The sequence below is a fragment of the Pseudophryne corroboree genome, chromosome 6 (genome assembly GCF_028390025.1).
Source record: "Pseudophryne corroboree isolate aPseCor3 chromosome 6, aPseCor3.hap2, whole genome shotgun sequence".
Taxonomy (NCBI): domain Eukaryota; kingdom Metazoa; phylum Chordata; class Amphibia; order Anura; family Myobatrachidae; genus Pseudophryne; species Pseudophryne corroboree.
In genome coordinates this window covers 324,466,759-324,485,494 of record NC_086449.1, presented here as the reverse complement: position 1 = coordinate 324,485,494, position 18,736 = coordinate 324,466,759, and the positions used below count along the sequence as shown (strand labels likewise).

The following is an 18,736-nucleotide window of genomic DNA, read 5'->3' as shown; positions in this document are numbered from 1 at the left end:
CCATATGCCTTTTGGAATCAGCATCACCTGACCACTGCCGCGTCCATAACCCTCTTCTGGCAGATATGGACAGCGCACTTACTCTTGATGCCAGTCGGCAAATATCCCTCTGTGCATCACGCGTATATAAAAATGCATCTTTTAAATGCTCTATAGTCAGTAATATACTGTCCCTATCCAGGGTATCAATATTTTCAGTCAGGGAATCCGACCAAGCCACCCCAGCACTGCACATCCAGGCTGAGGCGATTGCTGGTCGCAGTATAACACCCGTGTGAGTGTATATACATTTTAGGATATTCTCCTGCTTTCTGTCAGCAGGTTCCTTAAGGGCGGCCGTATCCGGAGACGGTAGTGCCACCAGTTTTGACAAGCGTGTGAGCGCTTTATCCACCCTAGGAGGTGTTTCCCAACGTGCCCTATCCTCTGGCGGGAAGGGGTATGATGCCAATAACTTTTTAGGAATTATCAGTTTTTTATCGGGAGAAACCCACGCTTCATCACACACTTCATTTAATTCCTCAGATGCAGGAAAAACTACAGGTAGTTTTTTCTCACCAAACATAATACCCTTTTCTCTAACGTCCTAGTGGATGCTGGGGACTCCGAAAGGACCATGGGGAATAGCGGCTCCGCAGGAGACTGGGCACAAAAGTAAAAAGCTTTGGGACTACCTGGTGTGCACTGGCTCCTCCCCCTATGACCCTCCTCCAAGCCTCAGTTAGATTTTTGTGCCCGAACGAGACGGGTGCAGGCTAAGGGCTCTCCTGAGCTACTTCGTGTAAAAGTTTAAAGTAGGTTTTTTTATTTTCAGTGAGACCTGCTGGCAACAGGCTCACTGCACCGAGGGACTAAGGGGAGAAGAAGTGAACTCACCTGCGTGCAGAGTGGATTGGGCTTCTTAGGCTACTGGACATTAGCTCCAGAGGGACGATCACAGGCCCAGCCATGGATGGGTCCCAGAGCCGCGCCGCCGGCCCCCTTACAGAGCCAGAAGACTGAAGAGGTCCGGAAAATCGGCGGCAGAAGACGTCCTGTCTTCTATAAGGTAGCGCACAGCACCGCAGCTGTGCGCCATTGCTCTCAGCACACTTCACACTCCGGTCACTGAGGGTGCAGGGCGCTGGGGGGGGGGGCGCCCTGAGACGCAATAAAAACACCTTTTTGGCAAAAAATACATCACATATAGCTCCTGGGCTATATGGATGCATTTAACCCCTGCCAATTTTTCCATAAAAAAGCGGGAGAAAGGCCGCCGAGAAGGGGGCGGAGCCTATCTCCTCAGCACACTGGCACCATTTTTTCCTCACAGCTCCGTTGGAGGAAGGCTCCCTGACTCTCCCCTGCAGTCCTGCACTACAGAAACAGGGTAAAACAAGAGAGGGGGGGCACTAAATTGGCATATAAATATATACAGCAGCTATATTAGGGAAAAACACTTATATAAGGTTATCCCTGTATATATATAGCGCTCTGGTGTGTGCTGGCAAACTCTCCCTCTGTCTCCCCAAAGGGCTAGTGGGGTCCTGTCCTCTATCAGAGCATTCCCTGTGTGTGTGCTGTGTGTCGGTACGTTGTGTCGACATGTATGAGGAGGAAAATGGTGTGGAGGCGGAGCAATTGCCTGTGTTAGTGATGTCACTAGTGATGAGCGGATTCGGTTTTACTCGGTTTTACTCGGTTCTCAAAACGGCATCTTATTGGCTCACGGATGTCACGTGTTTTGGATAGCCAATAAGATGCCGTTTTGAGAACCGAGTAAAACCGAGTAAAACCGAACCTCGCTCATCACTAGATGTCACCCCCTAGGGAGTCGACACCTGACTGGATGGTCTTATGGAAAGAATTACGTGATAGTGTCAGCACTTTACAAAAGACTGTTGACGACATGAGACAGCCGGCAAATCAGTTAATACCTGTACAGGCGTCTCAAACACAGTCAGGGGCTCTAAAGCGCCCGTTACCTCAGGTCGATACAGACACAGACACGGACACTGACTCCAGTGTCGACGGTGAGGAAACAAACGTATTTTCCAGTAGGGCCACACGTTACATGATCACGGCAATGAAGGAGGTTTTGAACATTTCTGATACTACAAGTACCACAAAAAAGGGTATTATGTGGGGTGTGAAAAAACCACCCGTAGTTTTTCCCGAATCAGATGAATTAAATGAGGTGTGTGATGAAGCGTGGGTTTTCCCCGATAAAAAACTGCTAATTTCTAAAAAATTATTGGCATTATACCCTTTCCCGCCAGAGGTTAGGGCACGTTGGGAAACACCCCCTAGGGTAGATAAGGCGCTCACACGCTTATCAAAACAAGTGGCGTTACCGTCTCCTGATACGGCCGCCCTCAAGGAACCAGCTGATAGGAAGCTGGAAAATATCCTAAAAAGTATATACACACATACTGGTATTATACTGCGACCAGCAATCGCCTCAGCCTGGATGTGCAGTGCTGGGGTGGCTTGGTCGGATTCCCTGACTGAAAATATTGATACCCTGGACAGGGACAATATATTATTGACTATAGAGCATTTAAAGGATGCATTTCTATATATGCGAGATGCACAGAGGGATATTTGCACTCTGGCATCAAGAGTAAGTGCGCTGTCCATTTCTGCCAGAAGAGGATTATGGACGCGACAGTGGTCAGGGGATGCGGATTCCAAACGGCATATGGAAGTATTGCCGTATAAAGGGGAGGAGTTATTTGGGGTCGGTCTATCGGACCTGGTGGCCATGGCAACGGCTGGGAAATCCACCTTTTTACCCCAAGTCACCTCGCAGCAGAAAAAGATACCGTCTTTTCAGGCTCAGTCCTTTCGTCCCCATAAGGGCAAGCGGGCAAAAGGCCACTCATATCTGCCCCGGGGCAGAGGAAGGGGAAAAAGACTGCAGCAGACAGCCTCTTCCCACAAACGGAAGCCCTCCCCCGCTTCTGCCAAGTCCTCAGCATGACGCTGGGGCCTTACAAGCGGACTCAGGCACGGTGGGGGCCCGTCTCAAGAATTTCAGCGCGCAGTGGGCTCACTCGCAAGTGGACCCCTGGATCCTGCAGGTAGTATCTCAGGGGTACAAATTGGAATTCGAGACGTCTCCCCCTCGCCGGTTCCTGAAGTCTGCTTTACCAACGTCTCCCTCCGACAGGGAGGCGGTGTTGGAAGCCATTCACAAGCTGTATTCCCAGCAAGTGATAATCAAGGTACCCCTCCTACAACAGGGAAAGGGGTATTATTCCACGCTGTTTGTGGTACCGAAGCCGGACGGCTCGGTGAGACCCATTTTAAATCTGAAATCCTTGAACACTTGCATAAAAAGGTTCAAGTTCAAGATGGAGTCACTCAGAGCAGTGATAGCGAACCTGGAAGAAGGGGACTATATGGTGTCTCTGGACATCAAGGATGCTTACCTCCATGTCCCAATTTGCCCTTCTCACCAAGGGTACCTCAGGTTTGTGGTACAGAACTGTCACTATCAGTTTCAGACGCTGCCGTTTGGATTGTCCACGGCACCCCGGGTCTTTACCAAGGTAATGGCCGAAATGATGATTCTTCTTCGAAGAAAAGGCGTCTTAATTATCCCTTACTTGGACGATCTCCTGATAAGGGCAAGGTCCAGAGAACAGTTAGAGGTCGGAGTAGCACTATCTCAAGTAGTACTACGACAGCACGGATGGATTCTAAATATTCCAAAATCGCAGCCGATTCCGACGACACGTCTGCTGTTCCTAGGAATGATTCTGGACACAGTACAGAAAAAGGTGTTTCTCCCGGAAGAGAAAGCCAGGGAGTTATCCGACCTAGTCAGGAACCTCCTAAGACCAGGCCAAGTGTCAGTACATCAATGCACAAGGGTCCTGGGAAAGATGGTGACTTCTTACGAAGCGATTCCATTCGGCAGATTCCACGCAAGAACTTTTCAGTGGGATCTGCTGGACAAATGGTCCGGATCGCATCTTCAAATGCATCAGCGGATAACCCTGTCCCCAAGGACAAGGGTGTCTCTCCTGTGGTGGTTACAGAGTGCTCATCTCCTAGAGGGCCGCAGATTCGGCATTCAGGATTGGGTCCTGGTGACCACGGATGCCAGCCTGAGAGGCTGGGGAGCAGTCACACAGGGAAGAAATTTCCAGGGCTTGTGGTCAAGCATGGAAACGTCACTTCACATAAATATCCTGGAACTAAGGGCCATTTACAATGCCCTAAGTCAGGCAAGGCCTCTGCTTCAGGGTCAGCCGGTGTTGATCCAGTCGGACAACATCACGGCAGTCGCCCACGTAAACAGACAGGGCGGCACAAGAAGCAGGAGGGCAATGACGGAAGTGGCAAGGATTCTTCGCTGGGCGGAAAATCATGTGATAGCACTGTCAGCAGTGTTCATTCCGGGAGTGGACAACTGGGAAGCAGACTTCCTCAGCAGACACGATCTTCACCCGGGGGAGTGGGGACTTCACCCAGAAGTCTTCCACATGATTGTGAACCGTTGGGAAAAACCAAAAGGTGGACATGATGGCGTCCCACCTCAACAAAAAACTGGACAGATATTGCGCCAGGTCAAGGGACCCTCAGGCAATAGCTGTGGACGCTCTGGTAACACCGTGGGTGTACCAGTCAGTGTATGTGTTCACTCCTCTGCCTCTCATACCCAAGGTACTGAGAATCATAAGAAGGAGAGGAGTGAAGACTATACTCGTGGCTCCGGATTGGCCAAGAAGGACTTGGTACCCGGAAATTCAAGAGATGCTCACGGAAGACACGTGGCCTCTACCTCTAAGAAAGGACCTGCTCCAGCAGGGACCATGTCTGTTCCAAGACTTACCGCGGCTGCGTTTTGACGGCATGGCGGTTGAACGCCGGATCCTGAAGGAAAAAGGCATTCCGGATGAAGTCATCCCTACCCTGATCAAAGCCAGGAAGGATGTAACCGTACAACATTATCACCGTATTTGGCGTAAATATGTTGCGTGGTGCGAGGCCAGGAAGGCCCCTACAGAGGAATTTCAACTGGGTCGATTCCTGCATTTCCTGCAAACAGGACTGTCTATGGGCCTAAAATTAGGATCCATTAAGGTTCAAATTTCGGCCCTGTCAATATTCTTCCAAAAAGAACTAGCTTCAGTTCCTGAAGTTCAGACGTTTGTCAAGGGAGTACTGCATATACAGCCTCCTTTTGTGCCTCCAGTGGCACCTTGGGATCTCAATGTAGTTTTGGGATTCCTAAAATCACATTGGTTTGAACCACTCACCACTGTGGACTTAAAATATCTCACATGGAAAGTGGTAATGCTGTTAGCACTGGCTTCAGCCAGGCGTGTCTCAGAATTGGCGGCTTTATCCTATAAAAGCCCTTACCTAATTTTTCATACGGACAGGGCAGAATTGAGGACTCGTCCTCAATTTCTCCCTAAGGTGGTTTCAGCATTTCACTTAAACCAGCCTATTGTGGTGCCTGTGGCTACTAGGGACTTGGAGGATTCCAAGTTGCTGGACGTAGTCAGGGCCCTGAAAATATATGTTTCCAGGACGGCTGGAGTCAGAAAATCTGACTCTCTGTTTATCCTGTATGCACCCAACAAGCTGGATGCTCCTGCTTCTAAGCAGACGATTGCTCGTTGGATTTGTAGTACAATTCAGCTTGCACATTCTGTGGCAGGCATGCCACAGCCAAAATCTGTAAAAGCCCATTCCACACGGAAAGTGGGCTCATCTTGGGCGGCTGCCCGAGGGGTCTCGGCTTTACAACTTTGCCGAGCAGCTACTTGGTCAGGGGCAAACACGTTTGCTAAATTCTACAAATTTGATACCCTGGCTGAGGAGGACCTGGAGTTCTCTCATTCGGTGCTGCAGAGTCATCCGCACTCTCCCGCCCGTTTGGGAGCTTTGGTATAATCCCCATGGTCCTTTCGGAGTCCCCAGCATCCACTAGAACGTTAGAGAAAATAAGAATTTACTTACCGATAATTCTATTTCTCATAGTCCGTAGTGGATGCTGGGCGCCCATCCCAAGTGCGGGTTGTCTGCATTACTTGTACATAGTTATTGTTACAAAAATCGGGTTATTGTTGTTGTGAGCCATCTTTTCAGAGGCTCCTTCTGTTATCATGCTGTTAACTGGGTTCAGATCACAAGTTGTACGGTGTGATTGGTGTGGCTGGTATGAGTCTTACCCGGGATTCAAAATCCTTCCTTATTGTGTACGCTCGTCCGGGCACAGTATCCTAACTGAGGCTTGGAGGAGGGTCATAGGGGGAGGAGCCAGTGCACACCAGGTAGTCCTAAAGCTTTTTACTTTTGTGCCCAGTCTCCAGCGGAGCCGCTATTCCCCATGGTCCTTTCGGAGTCCCCAGCATCCACTACGGACTATGAGAAATAGAATTATCGGTAAGTAAATTCTTATTTTTAGTGGTACTTGTACTATCAGAAATGTGTAAAACATTTTTCATTGCCTCAATCATGTAACGTGTGGCCCTACTGGAAGTCACATTCGTCTCTTCATCGTCGACACTGGAGTCCGTATCCGTGTCGGCGTCTGTATCTGCCATCTGAGGTAGCGGGCATTTTAGAGCCCCTGATGGTCTTTGAGACGCCTGGACAGGCACCAGCTGAGTAGCCGGCTGTCTCATGTCATCAACCGTCTTTTGTAAAGAGCTGACACTTTCACGTAAATCCTTCCATAAGCTCATCCACTCAGGTGTCGACTCCCTAGGGGGTGACATCACCATTACAGGCAATTGCTCCGCCTCCACATCATTTTCCTCTTCATACATGTCGACACAGTCGTACCGACACACAGCACACACACAGGGAATGCTCTGATAGAGGACAGGACCCCACTAGCCCTTTGGGGAGACAGAGGGAGAGTATGCCAGCACACACCAGAGCGCTATATATATGTTGGGATAACACCAAACAGAGGGTTTTTCCCTTTATAGCTGCTGTGTATATTATACTGCGCCTAATTAGTGCCCCCCCCCCCTCTTGTTTTACCCTTTTCTGTAGTGCAGGACTGCAGGGGAGAGTCAGGGAGACGTCCTTCCAGCGGAGCTGTGAGGGAAAATGGCGCCAGTGTGCTGAGGAGATAGGCTCCGCCCCCTTCTCGGCGGACTTTTCTCCCGCTTTTTTCAGGAATCTGGCAGGGGTTAATATACATCCATATAGCCCTGGGGGTTATATGTGATGTAATTTAGCCAGCCAAGGTGTTTATATTGCTGCTCAGGGCGCCCCCCCCCAGCGCCCTGCACCCATCAGTGACCGGAGCGTGTGGTGCATGAGGAGCAATGGCGCACAGCTGCAGTGCTGTGCGCTACCTTGGTGAAGACTGATGTCTTCTGCCGCCTATTTTCCGGACCTCTTCTTGCTTCTGGCTCTGTAAGGGGGCCGGCGGCGCGGCTCTGGGACCGGACTCCGAGGCTGGGCCTGTGTTCGGTCCCTCTGGAGCTAATGGTGTCCAGTAGCCTAAGAAGCCCAAGCTGGCTGGAAGCAGGCAGGTTCGCTTCTTCTCCCCTTAGTCCCTCGATGCAGTGAGCCTGTTGCCAGCAGGTCTCACTGAAAATAAAAAACCTAAAACTAACTTTTCCTAAGAAGCTCAGGAGAGCCTCCTAGATTGCACCCAGCTCGGTCGGGCACAAAAATCTAACTGAGGCTTGGAGGAGGGTCATAGGGGGAGGAGCCAGTGCACACCAGGTAGTCCTAAAGCTTTTCTTTTTGTGCCCAGTCTCCTGCGGAGCCGCTATTCCCCATGGTCCTTACTGAGTTCCCAGCATCCACTAGGACGTCAGAGAAATACAATTGGTGTCGTGTCTCCTTCCTGCTAAGGTTTAAAGTGTATTTCAGCCACACGTGCAGCTGCATTGTGCTCTCAGTGTGTCTGTGTATGCACTGCGTGTACTTTGTACATACGTCGCGGTGTGTGGGCCTTTGTACGCTAACTGAGTAAAAAGTACGTAGGTTAAGGATTACATACAGCGGCCGCAGCGGCTCGAATTTAAGTGTATACTGAGTGTATTAAGGTATTGCTTTTAGTCCTGTAAGTAAATCAGCATTTACAGTAAATATCCAAGTACTGGCAGGAGTCTGAGAAACTGTGTTTAGGAAGTCAGTAAATGATCACAAGAGATTAGTGTTTTAGCATCTTTAACCCATTTTATAAGCTAATTCTGCTTACTGCTTGTTAGCAGGGCATTCAAGAGATAGATAGAAGCAGTTTTACAGTAAAGGGTAAGCATGTTAGGGGATGTAGTTGTGTGACCAGTGATCAGGAGACCGCTGGTCATAATACCGACACCTACATCAGGGACCCTCAATTTGCCGACCAACAGGGACTATTCCCACTCGTGGGTGTCCACGACACCCAGAGCGGGAATAGAACCTGTGGCGAGCACAGTTCACCACCAAGCCCACAGCGTGGCCAGCCCGCAAGGGGCTGTATTGCGCTCACCCCCCCCCCCCCCCCCCCAAGGACATCTAAATGCCAGGATCCCACCGTCGGTATTGTGACCAGCGGTTTCCTGACTGGTGCTAACAAAGAGTTAATGTTGCCTTTAGCAAAATTTACAAGAGCAGATTTAAAAAAAATGCTATTTGGTGAAGACAATACAACGTTCTTTTTTCCTACCAATTCTATGATTTCTAATGCAAAATGTTTACATTTCATGATATACGATATTTCGTGGTTTAGGAAACAAAATTGGTTACTTTGCAGGGGATATTTTAAATCATAAAATTATTTGATAAATAACAAAGCTTACATCAACGTGAGAGAAAAAAAAAGAAACCCCAGAATATAGACCAGAGGCTCACAAACGTGGTTCTCAAGGTCAGTGATTGCAAAATCGCACTATGGCGCATATTTTACCCCAAAACTGCGACCTGGACTCACGTTTAGAAGATGAGCGGGTCCCACAGGACGCGCTCATCTGTGTCTCATCGCCTAACCAGTCAGCGGCACACAGGAGGTGACTGGCTGTTTCACCAGCCTGCAGTGTCGCCCTTCATTGCCCGCCACACTTGGAATACTCCTCCCAGCTGCGCGCGGACCCTGGGCTCCGCCACCAGCACCATGAGAGAGACTGGCCCCGCTCACCCAGCACAGTGTCACCACCTCCCTGCTGCATGCTGGCCCTGGGCTCCGGGGCCAGCACCATGATACTGGCCCCGCTCACCTGGCACAGCGTCACCTCCTCCTCCCTGCATGCTGACCCTGGGCTCCGCCGCCAGCACCAAGAGACTGACCTCTGCAACGGTGAGTGCATCTACCCTGTGCCCCCAGCGGCATGTGTGCCCGCACTGCAGCATGCTGTGTGGGGTGGTGGATGGGCTTGCTGTAGTGGGGTCCAGCATTGCTATTTGCGGTGGACGACTGAGGGGCGGAGGCTGCACTGTGTAGAACGTGCTCTACCTGGCGCACTGTGTCTAGTAGCTTCTACCTGGCGCACTGTGTATAAGCGGCATTACTGTGTGGTGTAATGTGAATTGGCACTATTATGTGACCACGCCCCTTTCCCCACAAAGCCACGCCCCCAATTCTGTCTATTCTTTGCAATCTAGGAGGTGGAGCACCAATTCACTTTCTGCCGAAGGGCACTAAAATGTCTAGTTACAGCTCTGGTGCAGAGTGTCCTGCATGCTACACAGCCCAGCAGCATTGTCACCCCCTCTTCCCCCTTGCAACACTTTTGTACTGTCCAAATCAAGTCTGTATTTTTATATTTGAATCATTAATAAGATTAATAAGAACCTTCATTCCGATGGGACCCAGAAAAGGACAGGTAGGACCCCAATTTTTGAAAGTGAGGGGTCCATGGGACTCACTTTTTTTTGGGCTCAGCGCGGTCACTGAAGGCACTCTCACAGTCCAGGTTTTAAGTATATCAATGGCTCAACATAGAAGGTTATATCAAATTGACTGAGATGCTATTTAAGTAACCTGTGGCCAAGCATGGATATACTTAAAACCTGGACAGTTAGGGTGTTCTGAAGACCGCGTTTAGGAACCCCTGACATAGACAAAAAAAATTATGCTAGAAAGGGGGCCAATTCCATTAGCACTACAACATTTTTGTATTCAAATAGGAATCTGCTTTGAGTTAACGAACAGGAGCGGTTATAGTTGCGGGCATGCCGCCTACGGGGGAGGGAGAATTCGCTGTGCAGGGGTGCGATCGCATGTGCAGAGAGCTGCACAAACAGAAGTTTGTGCAATCTCTGCACAGCCCAGGACTTACTCAGCCGCTGCGATGATCGGGGCCGGAGCTGACGTCATAAACCCTCCTTCCAAACACCAGGTCCTTCCTGCATTTTTCCGGACACTCCTCTAAAACGGTCAGTTGCCACCCACAAACGGCCTCTTCCCGTCAGTCACCTTGCGATCGCCCGTGCGTTCGCTTTGTTCGCATCATCCCACCACTGCAGACCAATGCGCCTGCGCATTGCTTACGCATTTCAGACCCGATCGCCCGCTGTGCGAAAATGCACAGCAGCAATCGGGTCTGAATTAGGCCCAAGGTCCATTGTTCAGTGTGTATGCGATATATCATTGAACAATATAGCGATCATCGCACATTAGGCTAAAGTCGCCCAGTGTGTACAGGGCTTTCTAACAGTTTTTTAACAATTTCCAAAGTGGCTTAAAATTTTTGTAAAAAAATAAAATAAAATAACTTACATGCATTTCAAGGTACCACAAATTCATCTAATGGGCCCTACATACTGGTCGATACAAGTGAAAGATATGAACGAGATACCGGTCATAACTCTCAGTGTGTAGGCACCAGCGATGAACGATGCGCGGCCCCGCGCTCGTTCATCGCTGGTGCCAGCTCGTTTAAACATGCAGGCCAATATGGACAATCTCGTCCATATTAGCATGCAGTGCTATGGAGCCGGGTGGAGTGAAGTGATTAAACTCCCCCCCCCATCGTCACCCGTCTGCGGTATCGGGCAGCTCGGCGGTGGGTCGCTAGGTGTGTAGGGCCCTTAAGGTTTTAATTTGATGAAAAACCCTTGCTGGCCATCATTTTACCAGCAAACTCAATGATTTGATGCCTTTTAAGATGCCCAAACACTTTGGTTATGGCCAGTAACAGTCTTTTATACTCTTATGGGACTCAGAGTGATTTCCGCTCACTTAACATGGGTAAAACCAGGCAGACTTTGTCTGGTGTGTACCAAGCCTGACATGCTGGTGGACCTCCCGCTGCATTAGGTATACACATTTACTGATCGTCTACTCGATGTGTCAGTCAGGACAGCCAGCTGGACAGGCATTTGAATTTGCCCGCCCAGCTGTGATATTAGCCTCCGCAGCAATTGTACATGTGGTCGGCAGACCTCCGTACACACAGCTAGATGCGCCAATAAATCTTTAGATATATCAGCCATTGGCTGTGCTGTACACGCAACGTGATAGGTCTGTGAAAGATGTTCACAGACATATCGGGTATACACACCTGCCAACAGACTTGCGATATATTGGTCGTTCACTCGAATGGCCGATAAATCTACTAGTGTGTACACAGCTTTACTGCACAACCTCATGGAAGCGTGCATGCTGAAAATACTACGTGGTAATGTAACCCACAGTAAAAACGCTAATAAAGCCAATTGTATCTGCATCATAAAACAGCAAATTCCTTAGGACCATGAAGAATACAGCAATTTTTTTTTTTTTTGCTCCTTTGCATTAACAAGTGTAAAGATTTTATATTGTTTCTCTTAAAATGTAAAAATAATAATATTACACCTACAGTACTCTGCAATATCATGAAAACCCAATAACGTACTCATTCCCCTTGTATACGGGTCCTTTCAGAGTGGCGGCAGGACCCGGCTTATTGCCGGGTTGGTGACATCACTGCTCATGTGCGCAGTGCCGGCACTTGGAGATAAGATCATCTCCAAGCGCCGACTCTTCCTGTGCTTTAAACAGGTGCCGGTACCCGGGTAAACCCTTTCCCACTGAGTCGCCCTCGAAAATTACCCGGATTTTATTGGCAGTGGTTGAACAAAGAATCTCTAAGAAAAGAAGATTTATTTCACTTCTCCTTCAAAACACTGTCAAAATAGTTAATAAGTAATACGATATTCCCGAAAGTGGGTACACACTGTGCAATAATCAGGTTATCAGTTGATTCATGGCTGGTCGGCCCGATTACAGTATTACTAGGTGCCCACCTCAACAGTCCAATGCAGTTCTCAGGGCCAATTATCACGCGCAGATAAGATGATCAGATTGGTCTTGCTGGATGCCATTCTGTATTGTATCATTGAGGTGTGTACATAGCATTAGTTTTGTTGGCCACAATTCGGATTCTTTATATTATGTAAGTAACAGTAGGATGGGATACTAAAACTGTTGTTCTATATATAGTATAAGATATACAAACTAAAGTGTGAATTTTATGACCAGCACAAACTGTCACTGATATATGTGCTACATACAGCTGTTTTTCTCAGGGAACTGTTAGTTCTGGAATACAAAACCAACTTTAAGCGGAGGCTGGGAGCGGGAAGACCAATAACAAGCTGCAGTATCTATCCTACAGTATATGGTAGTACAAACTAACATAAGGGGCTTTTTACAGTTCCTAAGGTATCGCCTCTCACTGATGCGGAAGTCATTATAAATAACATCTAAAAAAAAATGTTTAAACACTTGCACCTTCCAAGTCTCAAACTAGACTGAGATAAGCATAGGCAAGAACTAGCCCCAAGAGATACCAAGTCTTATTGCTATTACTGAATTACAGCTGGCATCTATAGAGAACGGCTGCATTCCTTTATTAAATTTGTTACATTGTTTTTTTAAGATTATACATATCTGGTACTGGAAAAATAAAATGTTACAGCAATAAAAGCAGAATACAAGTGCACAAAGGGGTCACATAGTGGCTTGGATTACACCAATGAAACTCAATCATAAACATACAGCAATTGGAAAGTCGCCCTTCCATTATTTGCTGGGTCAGTGTAATAGTATAACCATACAGCACATATGACACACACGGGTGTAACACCGTAAACAAGACCTTCAATGTCAACTAATGTCATTATGCGGAGAACATCTTGTGTTGTGATGATGAGCTCCCACTTCCACCCACACAGAGATGCAGCCATGCACCAGCGGCGGCATCACACAGACATCCCCAGCACACAGCCTGCTCCGCCACAACACGGCAGCCTGATGTCCTGGAATTAGTATACATGTCATGACACGGTCACAGTACACCCGCCCAATACATGTCGTGACCACAGCCACGATACACTGTATTTCATTACACACGACAGGTAGGACCATACTCTCACCCAGCAACGGCGCTGACTGGCCTGACTGTCTCACCAGAGAAGGGACGTTGCTCAGCGGCTGCTGCGGTACCAGAAGCCGGTCTGTCACACAGTCCCGCTTCTCCTCTCCCTGATGATGATCTGATCAGTGCACACGTATCCAATTCTCGCGAGATTTCCAAGCACCGCTTGACGTCTGAGAGTGTGTGTTATACAAACGAAAATTGTCAATAAAGTTTATTCAAAAGGAGGCGGTCCTGGGCGCCTGTCATCGGAGAGGCCATGTCTGTTGTGGTTTGCACATATCCGGTAGGTAGATGCTAGAATCAAGTGGGCGAAGCGAGCCCGCGAGGGTACTTTTTGGGTACCCTGTTCGCCCGTAGCTCCTCCCCCTGGTGACGTAGTTCCTCCCCTAGGTACGTCACAAGGTCCCTTCAGCCACTCCGATATAGAACCAACCATATCGGTAATATGGTGCATGGATAAAACGAAATAACCTCAAACGAATGGAGAATGGATAAAACATTTAGGTGCTGTTAGGGCGGAAGTTCCCTCTTGCCCTCTCGTTATGTCACTTCCTGGTCCTGATCAGAAGAAAAAAAATATACACACCTGTTTTGTCCTTTGCTATGCATGCTTCCATCTACTTCATATCTCAAGGCAAAGTAGTATGTGCAGGCAGGTATTTTTGTACTACATCACATAGAGTACATTGTAGTGTATTCACAATTGGATGTAGTCCAAATTGCATGTAATTCAAATGGCAACGTGTGTGCACTCCAAATCGCATAGCACACATTGTATAGGTTCAAAGCGCACCTAGCACAAATAGCGTATCTCCCAACATGACCCTCTCCAGGAGGGACACAATGCTCCGTTCCTGGACTTCCCTCTCAAATTAGGATTGCACTCACCTGTTTTTGAACAGGTTAAATGATAACAAAGGCGTTTCACCGCAGGTGACGGCAATCTTAAAATAAGAGTGAAGCCCTGGAACATTGTTGGGAGGTATGAAATAGCACCATAAGATGTGATTTTTAAGCACAACATTTATAGGTTTAAATGGTTAGAATGTATTTTAATAGTTAAGGTATATACACGCTTGCTGAGAAAGTGGTTCATCATTGCTGTGATGTGATATCATGCAGCCCACCTAGAACCTTTGCAATCTGGTGGACAAATATGCAATAGCACCTATCCTTGTGTATCAATGCCTATTTCCCTATAGATTGTAAGCTTGTGAACAGGGCCTTTCTTCCTCTATGACTGTTTGTTATTACCCAGTTTTGTTTTATCATTGTGTCAAATTGTAAAGCGCAACGGAATTTTCTGCTCTATGTAAGAAACTGTTTATAAACAAAGTAAACAATGTTGCTCATTTTCACCCTTCCTGAGTGACGTTGTTTACTATATTGGCCAGTGTGTATGCCGCCACCGAGCGATGCATGGCCCCACGGGTCGTTAATGACCCTCGCTGTCAGCCATGCATGCAGCTCAATTTGGGCTATCTTCCAAAAACTGCATGTACCGCCCGGCCGCAGTATGATGTCACTGAGCAATATGGTCATCATATAGCTCAGTGTGTATGCACTGCCGCCGACCACCCTGGCCCGGGAGGGGAAACACTAGGCGACGTCGCTCATAGAGCACATCGTCTAGTGTGTACCCACCTTAAACCAGGTCCAGATGTGTATTCTAACAAGGCTGGCATTATAAGATGAGTGACTTAAAGGGGCACAATGCGCTTCTGGGCTGAGAAATTCTTAGTATGAGAGCAGATTTCAAAGACTGTATGTAAAATTGAGTAATATAAAAGGGACCACTCTGGAGAGCCCTTTCTTCATCAGTCATTCGCCATATGTACAGCAAATACTGCTTGTTTAATCGGAGAACTGACTCCATATCCTGGAGCAGTCACTCCATCCGTATTAGATAGAAGCTTGTGGACAGCTGGTAAACAAAGTACAGATTACAGACTGGCACTCCAATTATCGGCCACCCTTATTCTATGATTGTATAGGGAAGGATGGATTAAAGGGCCAACCCCTTTAAGTGTCACACTAGCAGATATTTCTCTATCGTCCTAGTGGATGCTGGGGTTCCTGAAAGGACCATGGGGAATAGCGGCTCCGCAGGAGACAGGGCACAAAAAGTAAAGCTTTTCCAGATCAGGTGGTGTGCACTGGCTCCTCCCCCTATGACCCTCCTCCAGACTCCAGTTAGATTTTTGTGCCCGGCCGAGAAGGGTGCAATCTAGGTGGCTCTCCTAAAGAGCTGCTTAGAAAAAGTTTAGCTTAGGTTTTTTATTTTACAGTGAGTCCTGCTGGCAACAGGATCACTGCAACGAGGGACTGAGGGGAGAAGAAGTGAACTCACCTGCGTGCAGGATGGATTGGCTTCTTGGCTACTGGACATCAGCTCCAGAGGGACGATCACAGGTACAGCCTGGATGGTCACCGGAGCCGCGCCGCCGGCCCCCTTGCAGATGCTGAAGTCAGAAGAGGTCCAGAATCGGCGGCTGAAGACTCCTGCAGTCTTCTAAAGGTAGCGCACAGCACTGCAGCTGTGCGCCATTTTCCTCTCAGCACACTTCACACGCAGTCACTGAGGGTGCAGGGCGCTGGGGGGGGGCGCCCTGGGAGGCAAATGTAACCTATATAAAGGCTAAAAATACCTCACATATAGCCCCCAGAGGCTATATGGAGATATTTAACCCCTGCCTGGATTCACTAAATAGCGGGAGACGAGCCCGCCGGAAAAGGGGCGGGGCCTATCTCCTCAGCACACGGCGCCATTTCCTCTCACAGCTCCGCTGGTCAGGACGGCTCCCAGGTCTCTCCCCTGCACTGCACTACAGAAACAGGGTAAAACAGAGAGGGGGGGCAAATTTATGGCGATATTTTGATATATATAAAGCAGCTATAAGGGAGCACTTATTATAAGGCTATCCCTGTTATATATAGCGCTTTTGGTGTGTGCTGGCAAACTCTCCCTCTGTCTCCCCAAAGGGCTAGTGGGTCCTGTCTTCGTTAGGAGCATTCCCTGTGTGTCTGCTGTGTGTCGGTACGTGTGTGTCGACATGTATGAGGACGATATTGGTGTGGAGGCGGAGCAATTGCCAAATATGAGGATGTCACCCCCTAGGGAGTCGACACCAGAATGGATGCCTTTATTTATGGAACTACGGGATAGTGTCAACACGCTAAAGCAGTCGTTTGACGACATGAGACGGCCGGACAATCAATTAGTGCCTGTCCAGGCGACTCAAACACCGTCAGGGGCTGTGAAACGCCCTTTGCCTCAGTCGGTCGACACAGACCCAGACACAGGCACTGACTCCAGTGGTGACGGTGACGAATCAACCGTATTTTCCAGTAGGGCCACACGTTATATGATTTTGGCAATGAAGGAGGCGTTACATTTAGCTGATACTACAGGTACCACTAAACAGGGTATTATGTGGGGTGTGAAAAAACTACCTATAGTTTTTCCTGAATCAGAAGAATTAAATGACGTGTGTAATGAAGCGTGGGTTGCCCCTGATAAAAAGCTGATAATTTCAAAGAAATTATTGGCATTATACCCTTTCCCGCCAGAGGTTAGGGAGCGCTGGGAAACACCTCCTAGGGTGGACAAGGCGCTAACACGCTTATCTAAACAAGTGGCGTTACCCTCTCCTGAGACGGCCGCACTTAAAGATCCATCAGATAGGAGGATGGAAAATATCCAAAAAAGTATATACACACATGCAGGTGTTATACTACGACCAGCTATAGCGACTGCCTGGATGTGCAGTGCTGGGGTAGTTTGGTCAGAGTCCCTGATTGAAAATATTGATACCCTGGACAGGGACAATATTTTACTGTCGTTAGAACAAATAAAGGATGCATTTCTTTATATGCGTGATGCACAGAGGGATATCTGCACACTGGCATCACGGGTAAGTGCTATGTCCATTTCGGCCAGAAGAGCTTTATGGACGCGACAGTGGACAGGCGATGCGGATTCAAAACGACATATGGAAGTTTTGCCGTATAAAGGGGAGGAGTTATTTGGAGTCGGTCTATCAGATTTGGTGGCCACGGCTACAGCCGGGAAATCCACCTTTCTACCTCAAGTCACTCCCCAACAGAAAAAGGCACCGACTTTTCAACCGCAGCCCTTTCGTTCCTTTAAAAATAAGAGAGCAAAGGGCTATTCATATCTGCCACGAGGCAGAGGTCGAGGGAAGAGACAGCAACAGGCAGCTCCTTCCCAGGAACAGAAGCCTTCCCCGGCTTCTACAAAAGCCTCAGCATGACGCTGGGGCTTCTCAAGCGGACTCGGGGACGGTGGGTGGTCGTCTCAAAAATTACAGCGCGCAGTGGGCTCACTCGCAGGTAGATCCCTGGATCCTGCAGATAATATCTCAGGGGTACAGGTTGGAATTAGAGACAGATCCACCTCGCCGTTTCCTGAAGTCTGCTTTACCAACGTCCCCCTCCGAAAGGGAGACGGTTTTGGAAGCCATTCACAAGCTGTACTCTCAGCAGGTGATAGTCAAGGTACCTCTTCTACAACAAGGGAAGGGGTATTATTCCACTCTTTTTGTGGTACCGAAGCCGGATGGCTCGGTAAGGCCTATTCTAAATCTGAAGTCCTTGAACCTGTACATAAAGAAGTTCAAGTTCAAGATGGAGTCACTCAGAGCAGTGATAGCGAACCTGGAAGAGGGGGACTTTATGGTATCCTTGGACATCAAGGATGCGTATCTCCACGTTCCAATTTACCCCTCACACCAGGGGTACCTCAGGTTCGTTGTACAAAACTGTCACTATCAGTTTCAGACGCTGCCGTTCGGATTGTCCACGGCACCTCGGGTCTTTACAAAGGTAATGGCCGAGATGATGATTCTTCTTCGAAGAAAAGGCATATTAATTATCCCATACTTGGACGATCTCCTAATAAGGGCAAGGTCCAGAGAACAGCTAGAGATGGGATTAGCACTGTCGCAAGAAGTGCTAAAACAGCACGGGTGGATTCTGAATATTCCAAAATCCCAGTTAATGCCGACAACTCGTCTGCTGTTCCTAGGGATGATTCTGGACACGGTTCAGAAAAAGGTTTTTCTCCCGGAGGAAAAAGCCAAGGAGTTATCCGAGCTTGTCAGGAACCTCCTAAAACCAGGAAAGGTGTCTGTACATCAATGCACAAGAGTCCTGGGAAAAATGGTGGCTTCTTACGAAGCAATTCCATTCGGCAGATTCCACGCAAGAATTTTCCAAAGGGATCTGTTGGACAAATGGTCAGGGTCGCATCTTCAGATGCACCTGCGGATAACCCTGTCTCCAAGGACAAGGGTGTCTCTTCTGTGGTGGTTGCAGAGTGCTCATCTATTGGAGGGCCGCAGATTCGGCATACAGGATTGGATCCTGGTGACCACGGACGCCAGCCTGAGAGGCTGGGGAGCAGT

General features: G+C 48.4%; 2 protein-coding genes across 13 annotated transcripts in view; one reads left to right on the top strand and one right to left on the bottom strand.

Moving 5' to 3' along the window:
* SCAMP5 (secretory carrier membrane protein 5) overlaps positions 1-13,621 on the bottom strand; it is an 88,072-nt gene extending 74,451 nt beyond the window's left edge. The window contains exon 1 of one of the 2 annotated variants that reach the window (XM_063926316.1): positions 13,306-13,621. The gene's annotated coding sequence lies outside the window, so the exon portion shown is untranslated. The remainder of the gene's footprint in view (positions 1-13,305) is intronic. The other variant, XM_063926315.1, reaches the window with a different exon arrangement.
* The window catches only part of PPCDC (phosphopantothenoylcysteine decarboxylase), a 146,190-nt gene continuing 140,957 nt past the window's right edge, over positions 13,504-18,736 (top strand). For 5 of the 11 annotated variants that reach the window (XM_063926325.1, XM_063926326.1, XM_063926324.1 and 2 more), the window contains exon 1: positions 13,707-13,962. The gene's annotated coding sequence lies outside the window, so the exon portion shown is untranslated. Of the gene's footprint in view, positions 13,594-13,675; positions 13,967-14,211; positions 14,293-18,736 lie in introns of those variants that run through there. The other 6 variants (XM_063926321.1, XM_063926323.1, XM_063926322.1 and 3 more) reach the window with 6 other exon arrangements.